Below are 18,286 nucleotides of genomic sequence, written 5' to 3'. Positions count from 1 at the left end.
CATTAAAGAGTATATGGTGCTGGGAGGTTGTCATTACGAACTCCACAGCACCATGATGGCTGCACTGAAGAATGGGAAGTTTGGTATCAAACTTCTCAGCACGTTAAACCCACACTGATGCCAGTGTGGTTGTGGGATTTAATGTAAAATGCACAACAGAGGGCATCTTAGATATGCCCCCCGAAATTCGACCAACTTCTAGTGACCTGATTGAGTGGCTGCTTAGGCTGCCACCACCAGACATGTTTCTGGACTCCTGGGACGAGAGCTTGCTGCTCCTGGGGGCCTGAAACCATGCACATCCTGGGACGAGGTGCCAAGCCTCCTCTCCCAGGATCATTTGCTGCTTTCAGCAGCTGGTCCCCACTGGTTCTAACCCCCAATTTGGGTGGGAGAACCGGTGGGAAAAATAAGTGAAGTGTGCCCACCTCTGCCAACTCCACTCCTAAGGTGGGGGAGGCTAGGTGAAGCACAACCTCGAGTCCCCGCCATCTTGAGGATGGGGAGACCCAGCCAACCAGGGACAGGCTCCTGCCCCCCTCCCACTGGAGAGTGGCAGCATAGGGGGTGTACCCACCCCAGGGAAGGGACACATTGGTCCCTACCATTTACCTACCTGTAACGCCCCTAAATTTACTTTTTAGGGGCACCCTGAACCTTCCTTCCTCAGATCCAGCCTACCTACAAGAAGGACGAAGAGCTGTGCAGAGCGAGCAAGAGGACGACCCCCACTGACTTGGCCCCAGCCCTAAAGGCCTGTATCCCCTCGAACCTGCGAAATCCCGGCGTGTCCAGCAGCCAGCAACCTCACAAACCCCGGAGTACCTGCCTGCCTTGACTTTCCAGACTGTTTCTTCCGTGAACACCAGACGTGTGTAAACTGCAGCTTCTGGTGCCAGCCAGGAACTGCCAATCCAGCCCACTCTGCACCCACTGAACCCTGCCCGAGCTAGAGTGGAAAAACACCGAGAAGATCTCCCCGGCGATCCTGACCCGAGATCTGGCAACCCCTGACCTGCCTCAACACTCCTGACGACACCTGCAGCCTCAATCCAGGAGACACCTCCTACCGCAACCAGAGCGGGTAAGAAAATCCGACGTCCCAAGACACCCCTGCACCCGACGCCCCACGGCCTTGTGTGTCCAAACCAACGGTGCCTAGCCAACCCTCAACACCCCAACTTACCCCATTGAAGTGGTGGTCGCTTCTGGAAAATCCTCCTCCTGCAGTGTTTCTTTGTCCCGGAGAATCTCCATTGAAATGAACAGGGCACCCAACCTCAAAACAGCACCATGCACCCGTCCTCCCTAGTGCTGCTGAGGGTGCCTATTTGGTGCTACTTTGGCCCCCAACTTGCCCTGAGCTTAACCCTAGGAGCTTTGCTCCCACAACCCCGTGGCCTGCTTGCCAGCAGCCACCAACTGGAGCCCCCCTATCCTCCATAGGATAACATTGAGCCTCAACACTCTGCACCCGGCCGCCCTAGTGCTGCTGAGGGTACAACAGTGCATCACTGACCCTAGGAGACCCCGGAGTCTAACCCAGAAGCCCAACTTCAAAGACCGAGTAATTACCTCGAAACTGATAACTTGTTTTTCCTCATTGGATAATGTTGACACTTTTCCTCCCAAAAAGTTTCGAAGTGTCGACTTTTGAAAACTAAGAATATTCTTTAAAAATAACACAAATAACCAAAATGCATCTTCTCAACTGTTTTCAGGAAATGTCCCAGTGCTGAATCTAGGTATCCAGCACTGAGTAGGAAAAGTAATGTAAAAGTATCTTACCTGTGAATTGAATTTCCTTCGATAGGATAACATTGGTGGTTCTCTGTGAAAAAGTTTCTAAGTGTCAACTTTTGGAATACAAGAATATTCTTTAAAAATCGTACATCTAACTAAAACTCATTTTCTCAACTGTTTTCAGGAAATGTCCCAGTGCTGAATCTAGGATCCAGCACTGTATTCGAAAAGTAATCCGAAAAGTAACTTACCTGCAAATTATTGAAAAAAAACCTATTCATTCCAATGTACTGCATTTGCTAAGTGTTGCATACTACTGCTCCCCTGTAAATCAAACAATGTACCACTCCCATTGCATTTTTAAACAGTTCTATATCCAGTAACTTATTACTGAAAAGTATTTAATGCTTACCTGTTCCAGGCTTGCTTGGTTCTGAAAATAACAGTATATATTTTTTATACAAAAAACAATTGGCTTAGAGTTCAGTTCTTTAAAAAAAAAAATGTTTTATTGGTTTAAACATTAAGTCACGTATTTGAGCATGAAACGTGGCACATTACATCATGACACTATATCCAGCATTTTAGACAATTATCTATATCGGAGTACATTGTTACCACTCCGTCCAGTCCATTGCTTTTTGAGTTCTACTGTCGGGGACACTCACAGATCTCCTTGGTGGGCGTTCCACTTGCCCCACTTTTTATCCCACTTCTTCGGTGTGAGAAAGTGCTATCTTTCTTGCATGGTATGCCCCCACTTTTTGCTGAATTGCTGAATGTACTTTGACTGAGTGTGCTCTGGACTCCTGCCAATCAGGTGCGCAGGGCCTATGTTCCTTCCCTAAAAACCTAAACTCCCAGATTGGCAAACCCTGGCCACATCTCAACCCCTGGTAAATGGTACCCTAGGCCTCTAAGGGCTGCAGCACTCATTGTGCCACCCTTAGAGGCCCTGTACCCTAACGCAACCACACTGCCCTCGCAGGATGAGTGTCTGGGTACAAGGCAAAACAAAGTGTCGACATGGCACACATCCCTGTGTGCCATGCCCAAAACCTACACTGCCATACATCAGCCACCCCTCTAGCTGGGTGCCCTATGCCAGTGGTGTGGGCACAGGAGCATGAGCCCTGTGCCCCTATAGTACCCAGGTCCGTTCCTGGGCACTAAGTGCAGTGCTGCCGTTTAAGAGTATATGGTGCTGGGAGCTCGTCAAACACGAACTCCACAGCCCCATAATGGCAACACTGAAGACTGAGAAGTTTGGTATAAACCCGCACTGATGCCAGTGTGGGATTTAATGTACAAAGCACTACAGAGGGCATCTTAGAGATGCCCCCTGAAACCTAACCTACAATCCATGTCTGGGGTCTGGCAGCCTGCCCAGACATGTTGCTGGACCCCTGGGTGGAGAGCCCCCGCTCTCCTGGGCCTACAACAATGCACATCCTGGGCGAGGTGCTAGTTCTCCTCCCTCAGGATAGGCAAGGGGAAGCTTCAAAGGCACGCCGCCTCTGAGCTTCTTCAGGCCACTTGCTGTACACAGCAAACTGGCCCCCACCGGTTCTGACCCCCACTCTGGTGAGAAGATTGGCAGGAAACCCCAAATAAGGACGGGGGGTGTGCTAGCCTGCCAACCCCACCCCTCGGGTGGGGGAGGCGAGGTGAAGCACATCTCTGTGCGCTCGCCATCTTGAAGATGGGAGGCCCTGCCCAATCAAGACTAGGCTACTGCCCCCCCCTCCCACACGAGAGTGGCAGGGTAGGGGGTGTACCCACCCCAGGGCAGGGACCCATTGGTCCCTGCCTCTTTACCTACCTGTAACACCCCTGAATCTAGTATTTAGAGGCACCCTGAACCTTCCTTTTCCAGATTTTGAACAAGCAAAGTACAAGAAGAAAGAAGACCTGCTGTGCAGCTGCTAAGAAGAGGAAGACATCAACTGCTTTGGCCCCAGCCCTACCGGCCTGTCGACCCTCGAACCTGGTCCTGCTAAATCCCGGCACCTCCTTTGGCCAGCAACCTCACAAACCCCGGAGTACCTGGTTCTCTTGTGACTGAGCATCTGGGACTCCCATGAGCAGTGGCTCTGCTCAAAGCAAGTTTCTAACCCCTGGCATCCGCCCGGAACCGCGAACCCTGCACACTCTGCACCTGCCAAGCCTGGCCTGTGCCGGAGTGAACATAGACCCAGAGGACGTCCCCCCAGCGACTTAAACCCCGAATCTGGCAGCCAAGGACCCACCTCGACGCTCCTGACTACGCCTGCAGCCTCAGAAGCAGGGACCCTCCCCCAACCGCGATCAACAGAGGGTGAGATTTCCCGACATCTAAGGCACCCCGGCTCCCTGCGGCCCCCTGTGTCCGACTCCTGGGTACCTATCCATCCTCCAACTACACAACGTTCGAGGCATGTGGGCTGCTGAATTCATATCTGTGCATAGATCGCCGCCTAGTGTTGGGTCCGGATGATTGCACATTGTTGTCCTGGAAGAGTCTTCGAAGTATCACGAGATAGGTGGCTCCTCCCCTGGACTACAGTGCGCATGGGCATCTTCTCCATCCTCAGATTGTTTTTTTCCGCCATTGGGTTCGGATGTGCTCATCTTAGCTCAAGTTAGGAAAACTTTATTTAAGGCTAAAAGCCTTTAGGTATCGTCGGTATTGTTTGCGCTCGGCATCTACTTTATTATACTTGTTCTCGACTTATTCACCGAGTTTCGGTCCGAACATCGATCGACGTTCGAGGATGGAATCGAGGACCCCCTTCAAGGGATGTCCTCTATGCCATGCGAAATATCCACACATCGATGTTCATCCGGTGTGTAACAAATGTTTATCACCGGATCATGATGAGTCCAGGTGTATGGCCTGCGCCCGGTTCCGGTCAAAGAAGACACTTCGGAATCGACGGGCGGCTAGATTGGAGGCCAAACAGTCGGCGCCTACCCCGGTTAACATATTCAGCACCGAGGATGAAGAGGTCAAGAGCGTCGAAGAGATACTCGAGCCATGCTTCGGAGCATGAATCCCAATATGACGGTGATGAGGTGATCTTCGAGGACGAAGACGTCGTCGACTAGGTAGGAGACAACGATGAGGCCCTTGGGGCCGAGGAAGATAGTTCAGGCGAGGAGCTAGGCCAATCCGTCGATGCCGAGGGAGATAGTCTCGATAAGGCTCAGGTCGAGGGATCGCCTGCGGGACTTACCCAAGATCGGTCGGATCGTTCTACAGCCCCGCCTGAAGGCCCGGCTTCGAACATTTCAAAAGAGCCACAAATATCACAAAAGACTGCAGTCGATTCATTGAAATCGAAACCGAAACCAGCACCGGTCAAATCGAAACCGAAAGTGCAACTGGTTCAGGTCGGATCGAAGGCCTCGAAGCCCTCCAATCCGTCGACACAGAAGGACGTCGGAGCCGACCAAAGAAAGAAGGACTTCGGTACCGAGAAACCGAAAAAGGACTTCGGCACCGAGAACCAGAAGAAGGCCCTCGGTCCCAAGAAGACGCAACGGCCTGTGGCACCGAAGGTTGGACCACCAACGACCAAGGTCAAGGTGGTCGACCCGACTACATCAACACCGAAGAGTGCTGAGACTGCCAAAATATTGGATCAACAGGGCGTCTATCCCAAACTTCGGATCGAAAACCCGAAAGCTGGAAAGAAACCGGAGACTGCGTCGAGGCCTGTCTCCAAAGAGCCTATCGGTTCCAAAGCACCGTCTGCATTCACGTTGCAACAGGTGTCGGAGTCCCTAAAACGCATCATGGAACGGGCCGCTCTCGAACCGAAAACGGGTCCCGAACCGCAAAAGGTCGCCAAATCTCAGTCTGCATCGGCACCGATCAAGTTTGGATTGCCACTACCAGGGGCACCGAAGATATTTGAACTTAGAAAGAGTATCGAACAACCAAGGACAGTGTCCACGGAAAGAACCGATGTCGACGACTCACAGGACCAGTTTATCGACGCCGACACTGGTAGGCTGTTCCGCAAGCGGAGAATTGTTCCAGAGAAGGCTTTGGACTCATACAAGATTCCACTAAAGAGGAAAATGGCGTCAGGTTCAACACCAGTGCTTGTAGAACCTTACCACACCTATGATCAGGACCCACCATCCTTTTCTCCCACACACTCGGAGGCGGATGCAGGAGAGGGCTATATTGAGGATGATACCACTTATCCAGTGGATACTGACCCTGATGAACAACAGCAAGACCAGGATCAAGCATGGGGAGACCCTAATGACCCAGGAGACCCACAAAATGCTCCTGACACTCATCTTTATAATATCAAACCATCTCCCTCTGAGGATACTGCTGCTTTTAACGCCCTAATTGAAAGGGCGGCTGCCAATCACGGAGTGGAACTTCATTCTGACTCTGTGGAGAAGGATTTCTTGGTGGACACGTTCTCCACATCAGAAAGAACGGTCAAGACTCTACCAATGTTAAAAGGGGTTATTAAACATGCTAAGGACATCTTTAAGGAGACCACTAGGGCACGGGTATTGAACCTGAGAATAGAGAAGAAATACAAACCGGCCCCCGGAGACCAAATGTACATTAAGTGTCAATTGCCGTTGGACTCCATGGTAGTTTCTAATGCTCGCAAGAGAGCTAACTCGCAGACTACAGGTGATGCTCCTCCTCCGGACAAGGAGTCCAAAGTGCTAGAAACATCAGGCAAAAGGATAGCAGCACAAGCAGCAAACATCTGGTGCATTGCCAACACTCTGGCACTCCTGGCCCGATACAACAGGTCACACTAAGATACCCTAGAAACACTGCTAGAACACCTACCAGATGAATACAAAGATGGAGCGGAGCTCCTCATCAGAGAGGGAAAACTCATTACAAATGCGTCCATCAAATGCGCACTGGATGCATCTGACACTGCAGCAAGGGCAATCAACACTAGTGTGATGTTGAGGAGGCACGCATGGCTGAGAATATCAGGTTTGAAACCTGAGATTCAAACTAATATCTTGAATCAACCAGTCAACCCAGACTTTTTATTTGGCCCAGAGGTTGAAGCTACACTGGAAAAGATTAAAAAGGACACAAACTGCGAAATCTATGGGGGCTCTACAGTCGCAGCAGTTTCGGAGTGGCTCCTTTCGTCGCCCCGGGAATAGAGGAGCAGCTAGAGGTCAGGGGTCCCAGCAGCAGTACAGTAAAGGAGGTACACAGAGTACCTATAATAAAAACAATAGGGGTGGATATCGTGGATCCAGCACCAAAGGCAGAGGCCGAGGACACAACAACACCAGGTCCTCCGCCAATAACAAACAGTGACGTCTTGTCACTGCCCGCCGCCCACATAACACCGGTCGGGGGGAGATTCCAACAGTTCCTGCCAGTCTGGAGATCCATCACCACAGACAGGTGGGTCAGAGAAATTGTCCAGTACGGTTATTGTCTGGAATTAACATCCAATCCACTCAACATACCACCAAGACACCGTCCTATGTCCGCAGAGCACTTGACATTATTGCAGCAGGAAGTACTAAGAATGCTGCAGAAAGAAGCCATAGAGCTCGTGCCTGTGGACCAGCGAGGGTCAGGGGTGTACTCTCTGTACTTTTTAATCCCAAAAAAGGACGGGTCTCTCCGACCTATACTGGACCTCAGACCTCTCAACCAATACATCCTGTCAGAGCACTTTCATATGCTCACCCTCCAGCAGGTTCTGCCGTTACTCAGTCAGGGAGACTTCCTAGCAACACTAGATTTGAAGGATGCATATTTCCACATACCCATACACCCATCACACAAACAATATCTTAGGTTCACTCTTCAGGATCAGCATTATCAGTTCAAAGTACTCCCTTTCGGAGTAACAACGGCGCCCAGAGTATTTACCAAGTGCCTAGCAACAGTGGCTGCACACCTACGGAGACAGCACATTCACGTCTTCCCTTACCTGGACGACTGGCTTGTTCAGGCAAAGTCAGCCCAGCAGTGTGCCAGCCACGTATCCCACACCATTCACCTTCACATCTTCAACCTGCCCACGTACGGCAGTACCTTGGCGCGACCATAGACACTCTGGCTGCCAAAGCTCAGCCAAATTTAGCGAGAATCAACAGCATGCAACTGCTGATAAAAAAGTTCAGACCTCAACACTACCTTCCAGCGCGAGTGTTCATGCAGTTGATAGGCATGAAGGCCTCCTGCATTTTCATAGTCCCGCACGCGAGACTACATATGCGCCCGCTTCAGGAGTGCTTGGCACGTCAATGGAATCAGACTCAAGGACAGTTGAAAGACCTAGTGTTGGTGAGCGGTCGGGCATACAACTCTCTGCATTGGTGAAATCCACACAACCTTTGCAAGGGCCGACCGTTCCAAGAGCCTGTTCCACAAATAATACTGACGGCGGACGCGTCTCTCCAGGAATGGGGAGCTCATGTACTCAATTACACAGTGCAGGGACTATGGTCGGCACAGCAACAGAAGATGCACATCAACCTTCTGGAACTGATGGCTATCTTCCTGGCAATGAAGGCATTCAAAGTACACTTGTGCAACAAAGTCGTGTTGATACGGACGGACAACATGAATGCCATGTACTACATACAGAAACAGGGAGGAACACTCTCCACAGTTGTCTCATCTGGCTCCGAGCATGTGGAAGTGGGCCATTCAGAGGAACATGTTCCTCATGGCGGATTACCCCCTGGGCAAGGACAACCAGATGGCGGATCTGCTCAGCAGACACAGCCACCAAATGCACGAGTGGGAGCTACATCCATCAGTACTCCAACCGTACTTCCAGCAGTGGGGTCATCCAGAGATAGACCTATTCGCCACAAGGGAAAACGCAAAATGCCAAAGCTTTGCCGCCAGGTTTCCGCATCCACAGTCGCAGGGCAATGCGATATGGATGAACTGGTCAGGCAGATTTGCGTACGCTTTTCCCCCAGCGCCATTAATACCGCTAGTGGCACTCAAACTACGGCAACACTCAATAACACTCATCCTGGTTGCTCCAATGTGGGCACGCCAGCCATGGTACACCACGTTCCTAGAACTTTCCGTGGTGCCGTCTCAAAGACTGCGGCTAACACCCAAACTTTTAACACAGAACCATGGCGAAATTCAGCACCCAGATCCGCAACAGCTGAACCTGGCGATCTGGCTCCTGAAGTCTTAGAGTTTGGCTACCTGAACCTGCCTCCAGAATGTATGAATATCATCAAGGAGGCCAGGAGACCCACGACCAGAGCTTGCTATGCGGCTAAATGGAAAAGGTTTGTCATTTACTGTAAAAACAATGACATTAATCCGCTGGACGCATCCATTCAGAACATCATCTGTTACCTGCTACACTTATACCGATGCAATCTAGCATACAACTCCATCCGTATACATCTAACCGCAATAGCGGCCTATCTTCAAAACGGGCAACACCTCTCTTTATTCAGAGTGCCTGCCATCAAAGCCTTCTTAGAGGGACTCAAAAGAGTGATTCCTCCAACACACCCACCAGCACCAGTGTGGAACCTAAATGTGGTCCTCACCAGATTGATGGGTCCACCCTTTGAACCTCTACATTCATGTGAGATTCAATTCCTCACCTGGAAAGTAGCTTTCTTAGTGGCAATCACTTCGTTGAGAAGAGTTAGTGAACTCCAGGCACTAACCATTCAAGAGCCATTCATACAGGTTCACGCAAACAGGGTTGTACTACGTACAGACCCCACGTTCATGCCTAAAGTGATATCACAGTTCCACATGAATCAGACTATTGAACTGCCTGTTTTCTTTCCAAATCCAGAAAATGTCTCAGAAAGAATGCTCCACACACTAGATGTAAAGAGAGCCCTCATGTACTATATAGACAGGACACAGGATTTTAGGAAAACAAAACAACTGTTCGTTGCCTTTTCTCCACAACACAAAGGCAACGCCATTTCCAAAGCAGGGATAGCCAGATGGATCGTTAAATGTATTCAAATTTGCTATGCAAAAGCTAAACGCACATTAACTATTCCTCCCAGAGCCCACTCAACACGAAAGTTAGGGGCGTCCATGGCTTTCCTAGGGAACATTCCTTTAGAGGAAATATGTAGAGCAGCCACATGGTCCACTATACATACATTTACTAAACACTACTGTGTAGATGTGCATTCAAAACAGCAGGCAGCTGTAGGACAGGCTGTTCTCAAGACTCTTTTTCAGACTGCTGCAGCTGGCACGGGCAGCCGTCGCTAATGGAGGGACTGCTATATAATCTATGCACAGATATGAATTCAGCAGCCCACATGCCTCGAACCGAATATGCTACTTACCAGTATGCATCTGTTCTTGGCATGTAGGGCTGCTGACATTCATATCGCCCACCCTCCTCCCCGGCGCCTGTAGCGGCTGCAGCACTCAGAATTACTGTATAACATGGTCATCACTTACTGTATCTACTCCATCACTGCCACAATGGCGAAAAACAATCTGAGGATGGAGAGGATGCCAATGCGCACTGTAGTCCAGGGGAGGAGCCACCTATCTCGTGATACTTCCAGGACAACAATGTGCAATCATCCGGACCCAACACTAGGCGGCGATCTATGCACAGATATGAATGTCAGCAGGCCTACATGCCAAGAACAGATGCATACTGGTAAGTAGCATATTCGTTACTTATCGAAGTGGTGGTGGCACCTGAAGAATCTTTGTCCCTGATCTTGCAGCCTTTGTTCGTCCTTGAGCTTTTCCATTGAAATCCATTGAACGCCCGAAGGCTAAAAGCACCCTGCACCCAGCCGCCCGATTGGCCCCGGCAGTGCAACATCTACTCCTACCTACTTCCCCATTTGCCCTGAGCAAGTGACCAGGAGCCCAGCTCCCCCAGCCGCGTGGCCTGCTAGTCAGCAGCCACCAACCAAGGCCCCCCTGTCTCCCATAGGATAACATTGGGCCTAATTTACTCTGCACCCGGCTGCCCCTGTGCCGCTGAAGGTGTAACAACTGTACTTACCTGACCCTAGGAGACCCCGGAGTCTGTGCCCAGAACCTTAACTCTGCCAGTCGAGTACTTACCCAAAAGCCGATAACTCACTTTTCTTCCATTGGGTAACATTGACTGGTTTTCTCTGAAGTTTCTTGTAAGTGTAGAGTTTCTAAACTTTAAAATATTCACCTAAAATCAACGAGTAATGCAAACGGAAATACTCACCTGCTATTAGGAGAGATACCAGTGCTGGATCTTGGTACCCAGAACTGACCCTGCAAAGTACTCACAACCGTACTTACCTCTAACTCCGTTTTCTCCCACAGGAAATCCATGACTGTGTTTCTGTGAAATTTCTTTGACGTGTCGATTTTTGTAAACTACAAATATTCTTTTAAAATCGTACCAACTGTGAAAACATAAATGCTTACCTGTGTTAGATAGATGTTCCAGCCCTGAGCCTAGGAGCCCAGTACTGGATTACAAAAGTAACGAGAACAAACTGTTCGAGGCGTATGAGCTGTAGATAACACACTTGTGCATAGATCGCCATCTGGTGTTGGACCCGGATGTTTGCAGTTTGTTTTTCCTCTTGGAAAGTCTTTGGAAGTCACGAGGTCGGTGACTCTTCCTTTGGATCGTATTGCGCATGGGCTTCGGCTCCATTCTCAGATAGTTTTTTTTTCCACCATCGGGCTCGGATGTGATCTTCGCGCTCCGGTTCCGAACAGCTTCCAGTTCGACAGTCGACGCGCAATCCTCACCCCAAACCACGGTATTGTTTCGATTGCGATCTCCCTCACTCGGCGCGCCTTCTCATCGGCACGGACCTTCAGTTCCAGTCGTCGACGGCGGCCTTCGGGCCTCTTCGGTCCTGGCTATTGGAAAGGACTCCATTTAAAAAGTGACCTCGATGTGGGTCCAAATTCCCCCACACCGATCTCCACGGGTATGCAATCTCTGCCTCTCCCCTGAACACGAGGCTCGAGACTGTCCGGCGTGTAAGTCCTTCCGGTCCATAAAGACTATTCGGGACCGAAGAGCCAGAAGAACTATGGCGTACTCCTCGACGACGATCCTGGACATCTTCGGAGAAGGCATCGACGCTCCAGAGCGGTTCACCGAAGTGGGCCTCGTCAGCGCTTCCGAGGCCGACGACTCAGATGTGGAGGACATCACCCCGGCGCAGAGGGTCGTGAGTACTGATCCCCCCCACACCCCTGCCGGCACCGAAAAAGGTTCCAGTCACACCTTCGCCTCCGGGCCTAGGTAAGACCAAGGACACTGCTTCCAACACCCCACCTTCGGGCCCGGTGAAGAAGCCAAGCAAGCCTTCCAGCGGCTCGGGCTCGAGCCAGCCTCTCCCCGGTGCCGATAAACACACTTGGGCACCGAAAAAGAAGCCGACCCCCATATCGACACCGAGCTCTGCACCGAAGCACTCTGGGTCGAAACCCAGCTCTTCGGTACCGACACCACCTTCGGGGCCGACCAAAGCACACAAGGCCACCGACAATTCGAGGCCCAAATCCATCTCGGCGCTGACCAAGCGTCCGGAGGTTCCCAAACCAGGTTCGAAACAGCAAACCGGCACGGAAAAGCCTAAAAAGACAACGGCTCGACGCCTTCGGCGCCGACGGACAGACCAGTCTCACCGGACTTATTTACACCGGATCCCTTGCAGAAAACACTCACCAAGGATCCAAAAACTGGACATTTGACACTTTCTTCCAAAAAGAGACATTTGGAGAAGCCTGCTCCACCTCCACAGAAGGACTCTGCTACCTCTCCGTTCAGGATACCTTCCCCACCTCCTACACCTTCTCCACCCCCTCCGCCATCTCCACCCCCTCCGCCATCTCCACCCCCTCCGCCATCTCCACCTCAACCTCATTGTTCTCCCACCCCTTCTCCACACGATGATGATGATCACAGGGACCCATATGATGACATAGGGGATGTCCCCCAGGACCTACCCACAGGGGCTCCCACTCCTACAGGATCCCCAGACCCATGGGACGACTACAATATCCCTGATATCCCCAACGTCCCACAAGATGACCTTTACCCCTCCAGGCCATCTCCACCAGAAGACTCATTGGGGTTCCACCATCTACTTCAAAGGGCGGCACACTATCACGGGGTAGACTTGCATACCGACCCCGTAGAGGAAGATTTCCTCCTCGACACATTCGACACCACACATAGGTCTACCTCCATATTACCTTTGCTTAAAGGAGTGGTAAAGCATGCGCCAGAAGTTTTTAAGGACCCAGTTAGGGCCAGGGTCATTAACCCGCGCATAGAAAAGAAATACAAAGCTGCCCCTACAGATCCCTCCTGCATCAGAGGGCCAGCGCCACTAGATTCCCTAGTGGTGTCCACGGCACGCAAAAGGGCAAATTCCCAGGCGTCTGGCGAAGCATCTCCACCTGACCGAGTCAAAGCTACTGGACGCATCAGGAAAGCGCACTGCGTCACAAGCAGCCAATATGTGGCATATCGCCAATACTCAAGCGCTATTGGCCAGATTATGATGAGTTAGAAAGCATAATGCACCACCTCCCTGAAAAATATAAAGCTAGGGCCAATGAACTAATTCAAGAGGGTAAAGAGTATCACCAACACTTCTATACGCTGTGCCTTAGATGCGGCAGACACAGCTTCCAGGGCCATCAATACCAGCGTCCTCCTCCTCCGTCGCCATGCTTGGCTAAGAATATCAGGGTTTAAACCGGAGGTACAAACCTCCATCCTTAACCATCCCTTTGACCAGGAACATCTATTTGGCCCAAAGGTGGATGAAGCCCTAGAAAAAATGAAGACGGATACGGCGAAGTCTATGGGAGCCTTACAGTCACACCCTCCTAGACGCTCCTTTCGCCGCTCTTCCTTTCAAAGTACATCTAGAGGCTACTCCTCAGACACCGCGTCCACTTCGTACAAATCCCCCACTCAGTCCACCTTCACGAGGGGTTATCAAAGAGGCGGCTATAGGGGTAGAGTACAGTGCCTTCAGGTACCCCGCCCTCCCCATCTGGTATCTGTCCAGGATATACGCCGGGTCCACCGGGAATCTGTAAATCCAATGGTTCACCACCACCAGCTGTGAGGCCCAATAATAAAGACCGAGATCAGGGGGGGGGGGGGGCGATGCCCCCATCATACCACCCTTTAGTTAATTTTTTCATGGCTATTCGAGGGGATCCACCATCCCATAGCAGTGTTCGGATTTCGCTCTCCACCCGGGAGAAATAAGCGTCTGGGAGCCTGTGGGGGCAATTTTGAATGATGTACAGAAACCTGGGAAGGGCCAACATCTTAAAGTGCAGCTCGCCTGATTAAAGATTGAGGCAGTGACCGCCAGTGTTGAACATCTGCCCGCAGTCTGGCCAGAGGGGCCGCGAGGTTGCGGTCGTAGAAAAGCTGGGGGTCCGGAGTGACAAAGATCCCCAAATAGCGGCAGCCTTCCAGTGTGACCTCCACTTCATATCCCGAGGGCAGGCAGGGAGTCTGACCCCTCAGAACAAACACAGATTTACTCCAGTTTGTCATAGCCCGAGTATTTCACAAAATTTGTGAAAATATTTAACACCCTATGAAGGGATCTGTAAGGGGACGCAATATAGAGCAGGATATCATCTGCATATAATGATATTCGGTCCTTGTGGCCCTCCACCCATTTCAAACCCCTAACCATAACATCTCGCCTGATCCAGGCCGCAAGTGGCTCCAGCATCAGAGAAGAGCAGTGGGGAGAAGGGGCAACCCTGTCTCGTTCCCCGTTTCCAAGGGAAGGATCTAGATGTATAATTATTTACTCGTACCTGCCCCCTGATATCTGTGTATAATAACAGCACCCAGCCGATAAATTTGGGGCCAAAGCCCATGCGCCTCAAGACTTCAAATAAATAAGGCCATTCGATGGAAACAAACGCCATCGAGGCGTACAGAGAGAGGACCACCGCGTCCTCCTCAATGAATTCCCGGCGCGCCATGACGTTGTGGAGGCGTCTGATATTGAGCGCCGTATTCCTCCCGGGCATGAATCCCGATTGGTCTGGGTGGACCGGTGAGGAGAGCAAGGACTTTTGCCAGGATCTTTGCTTCCGTGTTTATTCGGGAAATGGGGCGGTAGGAGCCACAGGCATCGGCAAGTTTACCCGGTTTCCTAATTACAACAATGGACGCCAATCGCAGGTCCTCCGGGAGGAGACCCTTCTCGTAGCTTTCCTCAAACATAGCCTGCAGATGGGGCGTTACTTGAGTAGCTGCCCCTTTTTAGAAATTCAATGGAGATCCCGTTGTGTCCCATCGGCTTGCCTGACTGTATCTAACTCATCGCTTGTTGGATTTCTAGGTCTGTCAAGTCCCGGTCAAGTGCCCCTCTGTCACTATCCTCAAGGAGCTGATGGGAGTCTTCCGTTGTGTTTGAAGTGGATGGAGTGTAAACGCGTTCCAGGTGGTCTGCAAATGCATCAGCTATCTCCCCCGGGTGAGTGACTTGCTCTGCGTCCCCAAGAGTCAACTGGGCCACCCATCTCTCCCCCCTGCTCCTTCCTCTCCAGCCACGCCAACAGTTTCCCGGCTCTATCACCCAGTTCGTATATTCTATGTGTCGGGTTCCTGAGTTTGGCCTGTATCTGTTCCCTAACCAGGATCTTATATTCCTTCTGCTTGAGCTCCAGACGGTGCCTGCTGTCCTCCGAAGGGGCCATGTTGCAATCGTCTTCCAGTCTCTGGAGGTCGCCCTCAACCCGGTCAATGTGATGCTGTCGCTTTCTGGTGTATCCCACCTTAAGGGCAAGGGCCTGACCTTTTACTACCGTCTTGAATGCCTCCCACACCGATTGCGCTGAGTCCACTGAGCCTACGTTTTCTGTAAAATAATTAGCGGTGTGTTCGAGTAATTCCTGCTTGACGTCTGGGACTTTCAGCAGCCAGGGACTAATTGTGAGTAAGGTGCGTGGGTGGCGCCCGAACAGTGTAAATTCCACTATCACTGGGGAGTGGTCTAGAGTTCAGTTCTTGTGTGTGAATTCATTTTTTGACTGAGTGGGTACATCAAATGCTTAACTCTGTCCAATGATACTGCCTTAGTGCTCGACCAAGCTACCACTTTAGAGAGTAAGGTTTTATCTAACTTTAACCTCTGCAGACCCTTGGACGCTATACACACTGTACCACACTTTGGTGCATTATATAAAGAGCCAGTTTCTTACATTGGTGGATCAGCGGTGGGATACACAACGTGCATTTGTTGGACTACTTGGTTACCACCTGATCACACGACAGAACTCTTAAATTGCCTTTAGAATTCAGATTTTTTCAAATTGGATTTTTTTTTTTACCAAACTACTAAAAGTCTTGTTAGGGCCTACTTAAGTCCCTGTAGAATTTTAGAAAATAAGTCACTATAGTCAAGGGTAGAGGGGTTAGAACTTTGTTAGATTGTCTCAAAAACAGAACCCAGCTATTAGTGAAGATAACCATAATGGCATAGAGGACATGGTTGAGGAGCTTGACCTCACCCCTTACCTTCACTTGTTTTTTCAGGAGTTAGGATCCTTATGTAAAACCTAGCCATTGGCCAACAGCCAACCAAACAAAAGCTCTAGGAGCTGTTGGCTGAGTATGGTATGGCCCACTCTTCTGAAAATGGTGATGACCAACCAAAAGAGGAAGGAGGTGAGTAGGATGGAGATGGGTACCCGCCTCCACTTCCTAGGAATGAAAGGGTCCCTGTACGCTTGACTCAAAGAATCAACCCCTAGAGGCCACATAGGTGGGTCAGGTTCCAATGACTGCATTGAGGACAGCCTCAATGAGGAGGACTGCCTGTTAGTCCAGACTCCTGGCTCTGGAAAAAGATAAAGAAAGGAGGTGGGTTTGGCGCCCATCAATGGTGGCAGCAATACAAATAACAAGGATAAAGAGCAATCTTATGATCCTAAAATCCCCAAAGGGATTGTCCTTAAATTTGAGGAGGGTGATGACATCACCAAATGGTTCACAGCCTTTGAGAGGGCCTGTGACATGAGAAAGGTGAAGAAACCTCTCTGGGGGCACTCCTGTGGGAACTCTTCTCTGGTAACTGCAGAGACAGGCTTCTGACCCTCTCTGGGCCAGATGCAGGGTCCTATGAGCTCATGAAGAAAACTTTGAGGGATTTGGACTCACCACTGAGGAGTACAGAATTAGATTCAGGGGGGCTCTCAAAACCCAGAACCAGTCCTGGATTGATTTAGTAGACTGCACAATAAAGACACTGGATGGTTGGTTAACTGGACACAATGTGCATGACTTTACTGGACTTTACAATTTGTTTATGAAGGAACATATTTTAAGTTATTGCACGAATGAAAAGTTAATCAGCATTTGGTAGACCTAGGTCTAATTTCTCCCCCAGAATTGGGAAAGAAGGCCGACCACTGGGCCAAGACTAGGGTGACTAGGACAACCACTGGGGGTGACCAGAAGAAAGTGGTTACAAAACCTCCCCAGGGGAAAGGTGGTGAGAATCCCCAAATGAAAAAGTCTGACCCTTCCAAAGGGCCCAAAAACCTGCACAGGGGGATGGGTCCCAAACTACTCCCTATACTCCACAGCTGTGAGAAAGTGCCATCTTTCTTGCATGGTATGTCCCCACTTTTTGCTGAATGTACTTTGAGTGTGCCCTGGACTCCTGCCATTCAGGTGCCCAGGGCCTATGTTCCTTCCCTAAAACCTTAATTGGCAAACCCTGGTCCCATGTCGGCCCCTGGTAAATGGTACCCTAGGTACCCAGGGCCTTGTGACCAGGGAAGGTCTCTAAGGGCTGCAGCACTTAATGTGCCACCTTTAGAGGATCTGTACCCTTACACACACACACACACTGCCCTTACAGGCTGAGTGTCTGGGTACAAGACAAAACAAAGAGTCGACATGGCACACATCCCTGTGTGCCATGCCCACCACCTACACTGCCATGGCATACATCAGCCACCCCTCTAGCTGGGTGCACTATGCCAGTGGTGTGGGCACAGGAGCATGAGCCCTTTGCCCCTACACTACCAAGGTCCATTCCTGGGCACTGTAAGTGCAGTGCTGCCATTTAAGAGTATACGGTGCTGGGAGCTCATCAAACATGAACTCCACAGCACCATAATGGCAACACTGAAGACTGAGAAGTTTGGTATCCAACTTCTCTGCACATTAAACCCACACTGATGCCAGTGTAAGAATTAATGTACAAAGCACTACAGAGGGCATCTTAGAGATGCCCCCTGAAACCTAACCTACAATCCACGTCTTGTCTGAGAGGCTGCCTAGACTGCCACACAGCAGACATGTTGCTGGACCCCTGGGTGGAGAGCCCCCTGCTCTCCTGGGCCTGCAACAAAGCACATCCTGGGCGAGGTGCTAGGTCTCCTCCCCCAAGATGGGCAGGGGGAAGCTTCTCCAGGCCACTTGCTGTACTCAGCAACTCGCCCCCACCGGTTCTGACCCCCCACTCTGGTGGGAAGCCTGGCCGGAAACTCCAAGTAAGGACAGGAGATGTGCCAGCCCTGCCAACCCCACCCCTCAGGTGAGGGTGGCGA

The 18,286-nt window shown here is 50.8% G+C and overlaps 1 protein-coding gene across 26 annotated transcripts in view; it reads left to right on the top strand.

The window, feature by feature from the left end:
• Positions 1–18,286, top strand: part of SYNCRIP (synaptotagmin binding cytoplasmic RNA interacting protein) — a 509,168-nt gene that overhangs the window by 302,192 nt on the left and 188,690 nt on the right. The gene's annotated exons all lie outside the window — the stretch shown is intronic.

The sequence above is a fragment of the Triturus cristatus genome, chromosome 6 (genome assembly GCF_964204655.1).
Source record: "Triturus cristatus chromosome 6, aTriCri1.1, whole genome shotgun sequence".
In the NCBI taxonomy this organism is placed as follows: Eukaryota; Metazoa; Chordata; class Amphibia; order Caudata; family Salamandridae; genus Triturus; species Triturus cristatus.
This window is presented reverse-complemented; position numbering and strand designations above follow the sequence as displayed.